This window comes from Pristiophorus japonicus, chromosome 2 (genome assembly GCF_044704955.1).
Source record: "Pristiophorus japonicus isolate sPriJap1 chromosome 2, sPriJap1.hap1, whole genome shotgun sequence".
Lineage (NCBI taxonomy): Eukaryota > Metazoa > Chordata > Chondrichthyes > Pristiophoridae > Pristiophorus > Pristiophorus japonicus.
The window spans coordinates 268,332,253-268,347,847 of NC_091978.1; the positions used below are offsets into that span (position 1 = coordinate 268,332,253).

A 15,595-nucleotide genomic window follows, 5' to 3' on the forward strand; every position below is an offset into this window, starting at 1 on the left:
AAATAAAGAAAAATTTAGAGCCTTGGGGCAGAGGCTGTTTGGAGTACATGTCTTCTTGTATGTTTACTAATTCCTTTCATGAGAACAAGAAAAGGAACAATTTGCTCATTTTGTTTTTTTTTAAATGCCATGTTTGTTAAAACCAGTGTACAGCAAACATAAACAAATGTCATTAGGATCTAATCCACTGCTGCTAGCAAAGTAAGAATCAGATTAACTACTGGAAATTGTTGTTTACTTCTAGATGTTTAAACACATTATTTTAATAGCCCTTTCAGCAAGATTGATAATTGAATAATGCTGTAATGTATTCAGAAAACAGTTGAGCTCAGTTACAAATAAAGCGACTGTACTGATGATTCAAGGGGGTGCTAATGACTTTGATCAATTTACCAACTTTGCATCAAGTGAAAGACTGTGCTTGAAATAAAATGAATCACTAAGAATTTAGTGCAAATAGAGGATTTAAAACATATTTTTGTTTAATTTCATTAACATTTCCAATTAAGTCTAATAAGGATCACTGTCTTATATCTATTCTCATCAGTGAAATACAATTAGATTTTAACATTGTAAAATGTCCCAAGATGCTTCACTGAAGCAGAAAACAAATGCTAAACTGCAGCAGGGACTGACAGAGGCATTACTTAGTTGCTGAGTTTTCAAAGTTAGAAGAGAGGTAGAAAATTAGAGGGTATAGGGAAAGAGTTCCAGATTGTGGGGCTAAAGCATCTGAAGGCCGTGGCACTTAAAGCAGAGTGGAGAGAAAGGGGAGAGGGTGGGTACAAATGAAGCCAGAGCCTGAGGAGCAGAAGGCAAGTGCTAGAGCGCAGGGTTGGAAGAGGATGCAAAATAAAAGGGAAAGGCTATGTTGGGATTTGGATCAGTTGGGGGTTCTTTAGGGTGCAGTGTGGGATGTGTTGAGGCAAGCCTGATAGTGACAAAGGTGTGGAAGAGGCTTTCATTAGTCATGGGGAGAGATGGGGACAGATATTTGACGCTGTAGAGGTGGAACTAGGCAGTTATGGTGATCGATAGAATATGGGTTATTACCTTCTGCCCTGTCACAACGTTTCAATATTCCAACCCATGGCAAAAGACTATCACAAGTTGCAAGAAAAAAAAACAGTATTCCAATTTACAAAGTTCTCTGACCAGACAATTTAATTGAATAACCAGAGTCTAATTATTTAATACCCTTAAAAGGGCACATCTTATCAGCTCCAGAAGCGCAATGGGAGTTGGATGTGATTTTTAATTATCATTTTTGATAACTCAAAAGTGATCCGATCATATGCAGCCCATTCACCAGCTGTTGTATACTCCAAAAGGCTGGACCCTTGCTGTGAGGTAACTGCACCATTAAACAATATACAGATGAATATTAAGGCTGCATATGCTACAGTCTATGCTGCAGCATACCACTGGCATAAAAATGACGGATTAGTTAAGAAGAGCAAGTAACTTTTTCTGGATATTGAATTAATATAAACTAAAGCAGACTGTGTATTTTATCATTTTTTTTATAGATACAAGGAAGGAAGAGTAGGGAGAATAAAAGACAATGAGATAACAATTTATATTTATATAGCTCCTTAAATATAATAAAATGTAATAATAATTAACTTAATAATAAGATTACAATGGAATTAAAATTGTACAGGCTCGATAATGAGGTTAACTGCACCGCCAGATTACCACCCAGGCAGTGAAGGCAAAATTGTACCTCCGTGGGTCTATCATGGACAAGCAGTATTGCTCCACTAGGTCTATATACAACTACAGGATGAAGAGTATATCAGCTGTATAAAGAAAGATAAAGACATTATTGCCTATTCTACAGTCCCAACTGCTCAACAGCAATGTTTTAACACAACTCTAAGTTTTCATCTTCACTCCTAAATAAGTTCCCAATCCATACTGGTAATCCTCTCTCTGATAAGAAAGTTTCTCAAACTAATGGACAACAGCTGGTAACATTCCTAGTTACCCTGATCTAAGTGGCTTCCAAACAACTTCAAGAGTACATTAAGAGGCAACCACCTTGTCTGGACTAGAGTCACCAGATCAGGTAAGGGTGAGAAGTTCCCTTTCCTGAAGGACGAATGTACAGCACACAACAGACCATTCGGCGCAACTGGTCTATGCCGGTTATCCATTCATTCATAGGCAGTCCCTCAGAATCGAAGAAGACTTGCTTCCACTCCCAAAGTGAGTTATTTGATGGCTGAACAGTCCGATATGTGAGCCACAGACTCTGTCACAGGTGGGACAGACATTGGTCAAGGGAAGGGGTCGGTGGGGCTGGTTTGCCGCGCTCCTTCCGTTGCCTGCGCTTGGCCTCTTCACGTTCTTTGCGTTGAGACTCGAAGAGCTCAACGCCCTCCCAGATGGACTTTCTCCACCTTGGGTGGTCCGCGGCCAGGGTCTCCCAGGTGTCAGTGGTGATGTCGCACTTTACCAGGGAAGCTTTGAGAGTGTCCTTATAACGTTTCCACTGTCCTCCTTTGGCTCGTTTACCACGAAGAAGTTCCGCATAAAGCATTTGCTTCGGGAGTCTCGTATCTGGCATGTGAACTATGTAGCCTGCCCAGCGAAGCTGATCGAGTGTGGTCAGTGCTTCAATATTGGGGATGTTAGCCTGGTCGAGGACACTGATGTTGGTGCGCCTGTCCTCCCAGGGGATTTGCAGATTTTTGCGGAGATACTCCACAAGAATCTCCTCCCACGAATTACCTTTTTCCACCCTGCTCCCATATCTTTATATTCCAGGTATGACAATCTTATTTTTCATTGAGGGCCTGATCAAATATCCTAGCACTTGGTTTGAGCTACGTTCAGCAAAAGTTATTAAAGTATAAATAGCTATAGAGAAACCATATTGATATTTACTTACATTTTCATTTTTAGAAACACTTTCATAATGACCATAAGTTTTCCAATGACCTTATAAAACTTAATTTTCTTATTCTGGTAAATATTCCGAATTGATGCCGACACAGTAATACATTCAATTCATGCCCATGGCCGGTCGAAACAGCTTAAATTGCTGAATCATGGATATTTGCAAAAGTATAAATATGCTTACTGTTCTGCTGCTTCTTTGGCAGACAATTAGTTGCTTTGTTGTATTCATGCATGTGCAGGTACTGGAATGTAACCTTCAGGTTGATCTACTGCCAGACAAATCCATCAAGCATTATGCTCATGTGAGAAAAAAAGTTTTGTCTGTTGAATTTGAGTGTTAATGTAAATTGGAATAAAGCTTTTATTACAAGGCTTAGTGTAGCAGGGGCTGCATTTGTATTGCGAGGGGCCCTAGGTTCGTTGCAAAGGTTCGTTTGGGGACCCTACATTTTACTAGATGGGAATGGAAACATTAGTCCGACCTGTAATGACAGATCTTTGGCTGGTTGCTAAGATCTCTGTGGGCTGATGATGAGTGGCCCTTAACCCTAATATATGGGAAGCAGTGCTGCACTTTCCCACTATTATAGGCTGGATCCTGTAGTCTGTTTGAAGGGGCTGATCATAGAATGATACACACAGGGGGACATTCGGGCCATCCGGCCTATGTCAGCTCTTCGAAAGAGCTATCCAATTAGTCCCACTCCACTGCACTTTCCCCATATTCCTGCAAAATTTCACCTTCGACTATTTATCCAATTCCCTGTTCCACCACCATTTCAGGCAGTGCATTCCAGATCATAACAATTTGTTGTGTAAAAACAAATTTCTCTCATCTCCCCTCGAGTTCTTTTGCCAATTACCTTAAATCTGTGTCCTTTGGATACTGACCCTTCTTCCACTGGTAACAGTTCTCCATTGCTCTATCAAAGCCCGTTATAATTTTGAATACCTCTATTAAATCTTCCCTCAACTTTCTCTGCTCTAAGGAGAACAATCTCAGCTTCACTTGTTCGCTCCACGTAACTGAAGTCCCTCATCCCTGGTACCATTCTAGTAAATCTCTTCTGAACCATCCTGGACAGCCTTCCTAAATTACGATGCTCAGAATTGGACACACTACTCCAACTGAAGCCTAACCTGTGATTTAAACAGGTTTAGCTAATGTTCCAGGTATTGCCACTGGACCCAGTTGCTGCCATTTACTGTGCACCCAAAGTAATCCAAGGAAATCTATGGTCATTTTCCAAATTGGCGGCCGTACTGACTGACTGTGTTTGGGCTCAAGGCCCAGTCCTGGGGCTGGTGTCAGTGGCTCAGTTTCCAACCTAGCTTGTTGCGCTTTTTCTCCCTGCTGCATTGCTAACCAGTCAGTTAGTGTCAGCTCCAACGCTTTACAATCACAAAGCTCCGGTCAGCAGGTTACGTTGTGGCCTCAGCACTCCAACCTTAGTCAGAATGAAGCCTTGCAGCCCTGCTCAGGCCCCTGACTGAAACTGTTCCGCGGGCCTTACGTTCGACATTCTGCTATAGTCCCTTCTCCCTCCTACATCAAGCCTCCCCTCAAATGAGTCAATGCTCCCTGCTTTGACTACTCCATTTGGCAGCAAGTTCCACATTCTCAACACTAAAATATAAAATATGTATATTGCCTCATGCTAGCCTACAAATATGGGATTTATTAAATTCATGCACCAGTGAGATTTGAATTCATAATTACGTGTTTACTGGTCCAGTGACAATAACCACTACCCTTCTGCATCCTATATTGCAATATCATCAGCATTTTCAGTACCCTGTACAACTATTTTTGGTAGAAACTTTAAATAGAGTGCCCCCTTTTGGCATTGGAACCCACAAATTAACAATTTAAAACTGTAACAAAACCCCTTAATCAAATTAGAATTTGGTTGCCGGGGGTGATGATGCACTCCAGTTCCGCCGACGCCCACCTCTCACGGAAGGCCACGAGTGTACCGGTGGACAGCGCGTGCTCCATCTCCAGGGACACCCTGGCTCAAATGTATCTGCGGAAGAGAGGCAGGCAGTCGGGCTGAGCGACCCCCTGGACTGGTTAATGGCCACCTTGGCCATGCCCAGGTACAGTCCTACGAGCAGGGCTTCTGTCCTGCCTGCTTCCCTCCGCACAGGGTGCCCAAAGATCAGGAGTGTGGTACTGAAGTGCAACCAGAATTTGAGGAGCAACCCCTTCAAATAATGGAATAGAAGCTGCAACCTCATACACTCTACATACACCCGGAACACAGACTCCTCTAGACTGCAGAAATTATAGGTGGTCTGGGAGTCCATGAACTGACTTAAAAACTTATTGCATGGGACTGCTCCGTGCAACACCCTCCAGGCCAAGTCCTCAATAAATAAAAGGGAGGATTCCTATGTAGAGAGCACTTCTCCAAATGGCAAGATTGTGTGCCATGGCGTATCCGGACGGCAGACGAGGATGGCAAGTGGAGAGTGTGCAAGAGCAGCCTGTACAGGAACCCCCACCGCGCAGAACTGAAAGGCACGGAGGGGATTTCTTGGAGGAGTCTCAAGTTGTGAGGCGCTGGCTCCCGAGGGAGGTTTCGGGGCTTGGCACCGATGAGGAATTCCGTCCTGACAGGGGTCAGTTCAGACGGGATCACCCCACGTGCTTGAACATCCTCGACACACCCAACATAGTCAGGGCCGTGCTGTTAGCGACTCGATGGCATTGGCCACGCGCTGGCCCAGGATAGGCACTGTGCCAGCTCTTCAGGTGCCATCCAGCTCGCTCCTCTGCCATCCAGTAGGTTCCTGACCCTGGTCATCTTGCCAAGCACAGCCCTCGTGTCCGCCTGCCACCTAAAAAGCGCTCGTGGAGGTACGGATTCCTGAGCAGCACTCCCAAAGGACAGCAGCCACTCCAGACGGGGGAGACATTTTCAGTACAAATCTGGCATTACTTCAATTCAGTCATATCGTACATCTGTAACTCTGATGCCATATAATGCATCTATAACTTTGATACCATATAGTACATCTATAACTCTGACATCATATAGTTGCACAAAAAGAGCAAAAGAAAATTTCAAATTAATTATAAGCCAGTTATGTTACTCGTTTTGTCACGGTATAAAGTTGATGAGCAGGTATGCCTCACATTTGCAGCAATTTGAGACCATCTCCAGGAGGTCGTCTGACACCACTTTGTCTTCACGAGTTCGGGACCTAGAATGTCCGGTCCCTTATTGAAACACCTGTGAACTCATCCCTTTTTGGTGTGGAAACGGGTCATCCTTATACGAGTGACTGCCTAATACTAATACCCTGTACGAGGTCCGTGACCACTTGTTACTTTTTTCAGTAGCGCCAGATAACCTTTCACTGAACACACCAAAAACAACGGCACTGCTGATAAGTAAAACAGAGTCTGTCAGGCAGTAAATGGGGCCAAGATCCAAGTGTCTTGTCTTACCGTCCTCAAATACAATGGGCAAAGTTCTCTACCACTGAGGACATGAGTCCACCAATGTAAAGCTAGACAAGGCCTTAAAAACAGAAATGCCAATAAGTTGAATAATTAAAATTTACTAAATTGGGAGACAGGTTGGTAACATTGTCACCTTGTCACCATTCCATTCCTTCAGCTATAATGTGTTATTGACACCATCAGCAGCAAAATCTTTTACTATTAGCACTAGTTTTTTTTTTAAAAGGCATCCACTGAGATAAGTACATCATCCAATATCAGCAGACAACACAAAGCAATCTTCTTCTAGCATGCAGTTCCGAGCATGATGAACAATGGCCATCTTACATTAACTTGCAGCACAATATGGACGTTTTGGTTGAAATTGGCTAGATTTTCCACCCATTTTCTGTATAAATCTAGCCAATGAGTGGCTGGAAATAAATGTGAAGAACTATTTTTATAGATGCAATATATGAAACAACTGACAAGTAGTGCACAGAAGTTCCAGCTCCATACTATACTCAGCCAATAAATATACCCTGCATATCAAATAACAAAAAATATTACTAGTTGATCTTTTAAAATCACAAAATATCAACAGTCTTCTGTAAAACAGTGTGGGTAAAAAAAATGTGTTTAATCGTTTTTGGGTACTCCCTGCAATGAGACCGAAAGCTCACCTGAAATCAGGCCTCAGGCCTTATTACAATATTACCAGTGGGCTGTGGGCGCTTGTCGCACCTCAAGATCAGGTTTGGGAGGTTTCAATTTGGGCCAACCGGCTCACTGGCAGCAGCCCTCCGATAAGTCCCGGGGTGCGGGAGTGCGTTGAGGAGAACAGGAGGCTAACTAGCGCAGGCCGGCAACGGCTAGACGTAGTGCTGTAGAGTGGGGAGCAGCATGCCTGCTCCTCCCAGCTCCACATGAAGATAAGATAGAAAAAAAAAACGTACATTTTTTTTGTTGCGGTCTACCTACCCTTTAAGGACTGCATGTAAAACAGGTAATCCCAAGCTGAACAGACATGGCTCATGCTCTGCCGCAGAGAGATGAATTTCAAGCAGGGGTCCTCAAACAGGCATTCCACCCTTGATTTGCATATGCAAAGGGTCTATTGCCCGTTTCCAGGTCACCTTGGAAGCTAGCTTTACCAATATGGTAACATTTCTAATGCAGGCGCAGAACGGCACAGGATGTTGTGCTCTAAATTTGGTCTTAGCCCCAACATGGAAAACAGGCACAACGAGGACCAATTTCTACCCTTGTGTTTTAACAACTAGCTCAAAACCTGTGTACAGCAATGATCATTTCATCGCACTCAACAGCTAGTCAATTACTCAATTATTTAATTTACTGTTAATTAAGAATAATATTCAATTATCCAGTGCATATTCACTCAAGATACAATGTCTATTTATTGATGAGCTTTGTGTGCAGTATGTTGAATCACGAGTGAATGATACCTGGAGAGGGAGACATGCATGGCTGCTTTCATCCTCCACACTGCCCGGTTACTGATCCCAGGCAATTTATTTTGAGGAATACTTGGGCCAAAGTCAAGAATTTCTCCACAGGAGGGAGAAAAAAAAAAGAGTTAGAGCAAACTCTAGTCATGCTAATATGCTTCCTGGTGGCCAGCTCAGAATGTCATTCGTGCCGAGCGAAGTGCAGGTCACCTATCTGCCCCCCCCAAGTGTCAATACAAGCTTTTAAAGTCATGGCTTACTTCATATTTTGCTGGGAAAAAAATCTGGTCATTTATATTTTGGATGATTCCATCCACATTACTTTCCATACTATCACCAGTAGAAGTTAAAACAGAAATAAATGCTGGAAATCTGAACTAAAAATAGAATGCGCTGGACATGCTGGACAGCAGGTCAATCGAGAAACCAGGCTAACATAACCCTTTTCTCAAGAACATAAATAATAATTTTATTTTTAGGCTGCTCCGAATCTGGCTGAAAATATTAACAGTATATTATTATACATGTGAACTCTTGGTACAAAACAATTTTTATATCTTTTAAAAAGTACCACATCTTGACATTTCTTCCTTCACTGTGTCCTTATTTTACACAGAAGGGTGATTTTTTTTTAATATAGGCAACATGTAGGGAACAAAGTTTGTTTTCAGAAAAATACAGTGATGAACGGTTGCCCATAGATATTTTTATAAAGAGCAAACTTTATTCTCATATTTTAAGAAATAGGGTTCTGTATAACCCAGACTGTACATAGTGAAGGAAAAAATATTTTAAAAACTGCAAATGCTCAAAATTCAATGCATCAGTCGACATCTGTAAAGAGAAAAGAGCAGTTAACATTTTGGGGTGTCTCCCTTATATAGTGCCAACTTTGATTAAACCAACTTTCTCAGTCTTGAGCACCCAGTTTGTGAGACCTACTTTACATTTTCTTTTGCCATCAACAAGCTCACCAATTGCCACAGAACATGCGGATGGGTAATGATGAAAAGTGACCCCATAATCTACCAAACCTAATGGATTAGATATATCTATTATAAAATATGACAGGTCGGGTCAATCACATTAAGGAGGAAAAAACAAAAATCGATAAAACTGTACAAAATTACCTTTAGGGAGCCTTATATTTAATGGTTGATTTTCAAGATTGAAAGCGCAGCATCGCTCAGTTATCGCAAAGCTCAAGTTTTTCTTCATAGATCTATTTGGAAAAGAAACTGTAGGCCAAGTCTTTGTCTTCACCACAGTAATCTGAACCTTGGCTCAATGGTAGCACCCTAGCCTCTGTGAAAAAGGTTGTGGGTTCTCATCCCACTCCCACTACATAATCTAGACAGACAGCTCAGTATAGTGCTGCACTGCCAGAGGTGGGGTCTTTCAGATGAGATGTTAAACGAGTGCTCTGTCTGTCTTCCCAGGTGGATGGAAAAAAATCGAATGGCACTATTTAAAGATGAGCAGGGATATTTATCTCAACCAATACACTAAAACAGATGATCCGATCATTTCTCTCACTGCTGTTTGTGGGACCGTGTGGTGTGCAATTGGCTGTCGTGTTTCCCTATATTATAACAGTGACTATATTTTAAAAGTATGTCATTGGCTTTAAAATGTTGTCGAATGTCATGAGAATGTGAAAGGCGCCATATAAATGCAACTTCTTTATTTTGTTAGATATTGTCATATTTTTAATATTTGTATTTATGTGAGAACATAAAAACACAACCCCTTGTGCCTGCTCCGCCATTCAATAAGATCTTGGCTGATCATCTATCGCAACTTCACTTTCCCCCCGACCTCTTGATTCCCTTAGAATCCAAAATCTATCTATCTCAGCCTTGAATATAATCAACAGGATAGATTTTCGCCAACTTTGCGACCGGGTTTTCGCAACGATTTGACCCTCCGCGGCAAAAACCCGGTCGCAGGATCCTCGGGTACCTCTTTGCGGCGGCACTTTCTAGTCCCGCCGAGGAGAGGTGCGCCAACGTGAAACGACATGCAACGCCGCGGATTGCATTACTGTCAGATTTTCGGCACTCTCTGCCACGCCCAGAATACCCAGCAGCGGTAAGTATGGAAGACCTGCCAAAAAAGGAAAGTTAAAGTTTTTATTTTTAAATTATTTTTCAGCGATTTTAAGGGTTTTGTGAATATTTTTTGAATGTTTTTTGCAATCTTTTGTTTTTTTTGTTTTTCACCCCTCCCAAGGTCTCTCTCGCAGCACAACCAGCCTCAGACTAAAGTTGCCGAAACTCGCAGTTTGCGCCGTGAATCCTCATGCAACGCTGACTTAGACGTAAAGGCCGAAAGTTAGGCCTAAAAGTGGTAGTGCAGCGAAAACGCTAATTTTGGCATAAAATTACCCTTTTCGAAACTGAAAATCTAGCCCACGACTCAGCATCCATAGCCCTTGGGGTCGAGAATTCCAAAAATTCACAACGTTCGGAGTGAAGAAATTCCTTTTCATCTCAGTCTGAAATGGCTGACTCCTTATCCTGAAACTATGCCCCCTAGTTCTAGACCATCCAGCCAGGAGAAACAACCTTTCAGCATCTACCCTGTCAATCCCCCTCAGAATCGTATATGTTTCAATTAGATCACTTCTCATTCTTCTAAATTTCAGCAAGTATAGGCTCAATCTACTCAATCTCTCCTCATCTGACAAGCCTCTCATCCCAGGGATCAATCTAGTGAACCTTCATTGCACCATCTCTAAGGCAAGTATGTTCTAAACATGTGCTTAAACAAAGAATGTTATTGTACAAATACATTGCAATTATCAGACAAATTAAAGTAGATCATTTGATAGGAAGTGACTATACAAGGTTTTTTCACTACTTTTCTCAGGATGTGGATAACACTGCCAAGGTCATTTTTATTGCTGATCCCTTATTACACAGAGAAAGTGGTGGTGGGCCTTCTCCTTTGAAACACACTAGCCCTTGTGGTGATGATGCTTCCACAATGGTGTTATGTAGGGATTGCCAGGAATTTGAGCCAGTAGTGATGAAGGAACAATGTTTTTGTCCAAATGAAGATGATGTGTAATTTGATGGTGTTTCCTTGATCATCCTGCTCTTGTCCTTTTGAAGGGCTGGGAGGTGCTATTGAAGTAAGCTTGATGAGTGATGAGTATGCTATCCTGTCTTGATCCGTGTAGATGGTGATGAGGCTTTAAGGTTCCCTTTAAGCTGTGCAGCCGTGCAGCGCCATGGAGTGCCTGCGCAGCCGGCTCTTAAATGGAAATAACTGTGCATTCATGGTGTTTTGAATGGGCGACGCAGCCCCTTAAAGGGGCCGTGCACCCCCCAAAATTAAAGGGAACATTGATCAGGTGACCCATTCGCCACAGAGTACACAATCTCTATCCTCCTCTTGTGGCCACAATGTTGCTATGTTTGGTCCAGTTAAGCTTCTGTTTAATGGTAATCTTCAAGCTGTTGATGGTGGGGTACTTCGCAATGGTAGCATTTTTGATGGGAGAAGTGGCTGCACCTTTTCTTATTGGAAATGGTCATTGGTTGGCACTTGTGTGGTACGAATGTTACTTGCCACTTGTCAATCTAAGCTTGGATGTTATCCAGATATTGTTGTAGCCATTTCCGGAAACAAAAGTCTATTTACAATTTGAATGCAAATAGTGATAAAAATAAGTATTTTTTTTTAACAAAGATACAAAGTTAATCATATTGAGAAACATTCCTTACCATATTCACATGAGGATTATGCAATTTGTTCCTGAGCTAGGCCAGCAATTCATTCCTGGTTTGCTTTGGCTTTCAAATGTGTTTCCCAGAGAAACTCCCACTGCAAGAGTACATTTAGCAAAGGGCGCTGTTTCTGGAGACTGTAATGTACTGTGAATGGCTTTCCCTGATCCATTATATTATAAAAACTTGTCCCCATCAAACTAGTTCATTTAGATTTATTTGTAAAATATATTGTAGAGTAAAATGACACCTTTAATTCAAGTGTATAACAATCAAAAATACATTAACCTTTGCAATACCTTGCCTCTTGGGCCCCCTGCACAACATGTGATGGATAGTTCATTAGGATTCCAGCATCATTTTTAAAGTGGGCTATTAACAGATTATTATTTGTAATGATGGGAACAGGACTATGGGCTGGAAAAGTAAACATAAAATAAATATTCCTCAATGTGTATGCTGAATAGATTCTCCTATAAATTAAGGGAGCATCTGCCTTAAAATAAACTGCATACTTAACAGCAGTATATACTCACCATAATGACTATATTCAAAATAATAATGTGAAAGTGCTCATTGACTTTTGGCATAATGTCAAAAGAACATGGGTCACTGTTGTACAGTATTTGGATTCTTTGAAAAAGGAACTCAGCAACATGCATTTATGTTTATATTTGACAGAAATGCTGCCGATGCTCCTATCCTGGTGTTCACCATCTTTCTTTTTTTTCCCCCATTACATAGTATTTACAGCACAGAAACAGGCCATTCGGCCCAAGTGGACTATGCAGCATTTATACTCTACACAAGCCACCTCCACTCGACTTCATCTAACCCTATCAGCATATCCTACTGTTCCTTTCTCGATCATTAGACCACAGAGCAGCATGTACAGCCTATTACTGTAGCGAATCCACATAGGTGGATCGTTGATGGAGTATATTTACCACCCACAGCATCACCCACAGGTCTGCATGATGCATGCACACAATTCATAAAATGAAAATAAATGAATTCAATGTTTAAATATAACAAAATATATCACAGCTTTGGGAGAGGAGAGAGACAAATCATGTTAAACAGAGGATTTTCTTCAGCATAAGAATGTCTAATTTCCTGTTGTCTGTTATGAAAATTGCATGAAGCGGAAGGTTGAGGATCGAGGCCGATAAAAGGCCAGGAGTTCGGGCAGTCGGGAGCAGCTAGCTGGTGCAGGGACAAGAGTAAACAAAGAAGTAATAAGAAATTGAAGTGTGACGTCATAACCAAGTGAGTAAGTGATTGGCTGGTGAATTGGTGAGTATTTAATCTTTTTCGTTTTCTTTTCTTATCAGTCGGGAGCGGGAGGTCGAGGATTGAGGCCTGTAAAAGGCCAGAAGTTCAGGCAGTCGGAGCAGCAGTCGGGAACAGCAGGGTGTTGAGTATCGAGGCCTATAAAAGGCCACGGGTTCAGGCATTCGGAGCAGCAGTCGGGAACAGTGGGAGGTCGAGTATTGAGGCCTATAAAAGGCCAGAAGTTCAGGCAGTCGGAGTAGCAGGTCGAAGATCAAGGCCTATAAAAGGCCAGGAGTTCAGGCAGTTGGAAGCAGCTAGTTGGTGCAGGGACAAGAGTAAACAAAGAAGTAATAAGAAATCGAAGTGTGATGTCACAGCCAAGCGAGTAAGTAATTGGCTGGTGGATTGGTGAGTATTTAATCTTTTTCGTTTTCTTTTTCTTTAAGTTACTTTAAGGTTGAAGTCATGGCAGGAGAGCCCAGACCCATGTCATGCTCCTCCTGTGCTATGTGTGAAGTCAGGGACGCTTCCAGTGTCCCTGACTGCTATGTGTGAAGAAGTGTGTCCAGCTGCAGCTCCTGACAGACCGCATTGCAGCACTGGATCTGCGCATGGACTCACTTTGGAGCATCCGCAATGCTGAGGATGTCGTGAATAGCACATTTAGTGAGTTGGTCACACCGCAGGTAAAGGTTATACAGGCAGATAGGGAATGGGTGACCATCAGGCAGAGCAGTGGAAGGAAGGTAGTGCAGAGGTCCCCGTTTTGGGTACTGTTGGGGGAGATGACTCATCAGGGGAAGGCAGCAGCAGCCAAGTTCATAGCATCAGGGGTGGCTCTGCTGCAGAGGAGGGCAGGAAAAAGAGTGGGAGAGCTATAGTGAGGAGGATAGATAGGAGCTTCTGCGGCTGCAACCGAGACTCCATGATGGTACATTACCTTCCTGGTGCAAGGGTCAAGGATGTCTCGGAGCAGCTGCAGCGGATTCTGGAGGGGGAGGGTGAACAGCCAGTTGTCGTGGTGCATATAGGTGTCAACGATATAGGTAAAAAGCGGGATGAGGTCCTACAAACTGAATTTAGGGAGCTAGGAATTAAATTAAAAAGTAGGACCTCAAAAGGTAGTAATCTCAGGATTGCTACCAGTACCACGTACTAGTCAGAGTAGGAATTGCAGGATAGTTAAGATGAATATGTGGCTTGAGGAATGGTGCGAGAGGGAGGGATTCAAATTCCTGGGACATTGGAACCGGTTCTGGGGGAGGTGAGACCAGGACAAACCGGCCGGTCTGCACCTGGGCAGGACCGGAACCAATGTCCTAGGGGGAGTGTTTGGTAGTGCTGTTGGGAAGGGTTTAAACTAATATGGCAGGGGGATGGGAATCTGCAGGGAGATAGAGGGAAGTAAAATGGGGGCAGAAGCAAAAGATAGAAAGGAGATAAGGAAAAGTGGAGGGCAGAGAAATCAAAGGCAAAAATCAAAAAGGGCCACATTACAACATAATTCTAAAAGGACAAAGAGTGTTACAGAAAACAAGCCTGAAGGCTCTGTCTCAATGCGAGGAGCATTCGTAATAAGGTGGATGAATTAACTGCGCAGATAGCTGTTAACGGATATGATGTAATTGGGATTATGGAGACTTGGCTCCAGGGTGACCAAGGCTGGGAATTCAACATCCAGGGGTAGTCAATATTCAGGAAGGATAGACAGAAAGGAAAAGGCGGTGGGGTAGCGTTGCTGGTTAAAGAGATTAACACAATAGTAAGGAAGGACATTAGATTGGACGATGTGGAATCTGTATGGGTATAGCTGCGGAACACCAAAGGACAGAAAACGCTCGTGAGAGTTGTGTACAAACCATCAAACAGTAGTAGTGAGGTTGGGGATGGTAGCAAACCAGAAATTAGGGATGCATGCAATAAAGGAACAGCAGTTATCATGGGTGACTTTAATCTACATATAGATTGGGCAAAACAAACTGGTAGCAATGTGGTGGAGGAGGAGGATTTCCTGGAGTGTATAAGGGATGGTTTTCTAGACCAATACGTCGAGGAACCAACTAGAGAGCTGGCCATCCTAGACTGGGTGTTATGTAACGAGAAAGGACTAATTAGCAATCTTGTTGTAGAATTCTTCATTAAGATGGACAGTGAGACAGTTAACTCAGAGACTAGAGTCCTGAACTTAAAGAAAGCTAACTTTGATGGTATGAGACGTGAATTGGCGAGGATAGACTGGTGAATGATACTTAAAGGGTTGCCGGTGGATAGGCAATGACAGACATTTAAAGATTACATGGATGATCTTCAACAACTGTACATCCCTGTCTGGCATAAAAATAAAACGGGGAATGAGGCTCAACCGTGGCTAACAAGGGAAATTAGGGATAGTGTTAAATCCAAGGAAGAGGCATAAAAATTGGTCAGAAAAAGGAGCAAACCTGAGGACTGGGAGAAATTTAGAATTCAGCAGAGGAAGACAAAGGGTTTAATTAGGAGGGGGGAAAGAGAGCATGAGAGTAAGCTTGCAGGGAACATAAAAACTGACTGCAAAAGCTTCTATAGATATGTGAAGAGAAAAAGATTAGTGAAGACAAATGTAGGTCCCTTGCAGTCAGAATCAGGTGAATTTATAATGGGGCACAAAGAAATGGCAAACCAATTGAACAAATACTTTGTGTCTTCCTTAGTGAAGACAGAACCAAATAACCTTCCAGAAATACTAGGGGACCGAGGGTCTAGCGAGAAGGAGGAACTGA

At 42.5% G+C, this 15,595-nt stretch overlaps 1 protein-coding gene across 1 annotated transcript in view; it reads right to left on the minus strand.

Moving 5' to 3' along the window:
* tll1 (tolloid-like 1) overlaps nt 1-15,595 on the minus strand; it is a 454,505-nt gene that overhangs the window by 410,458 nt on the left and 28,452 nt on the right. The window lies entirely within an intron of this gene.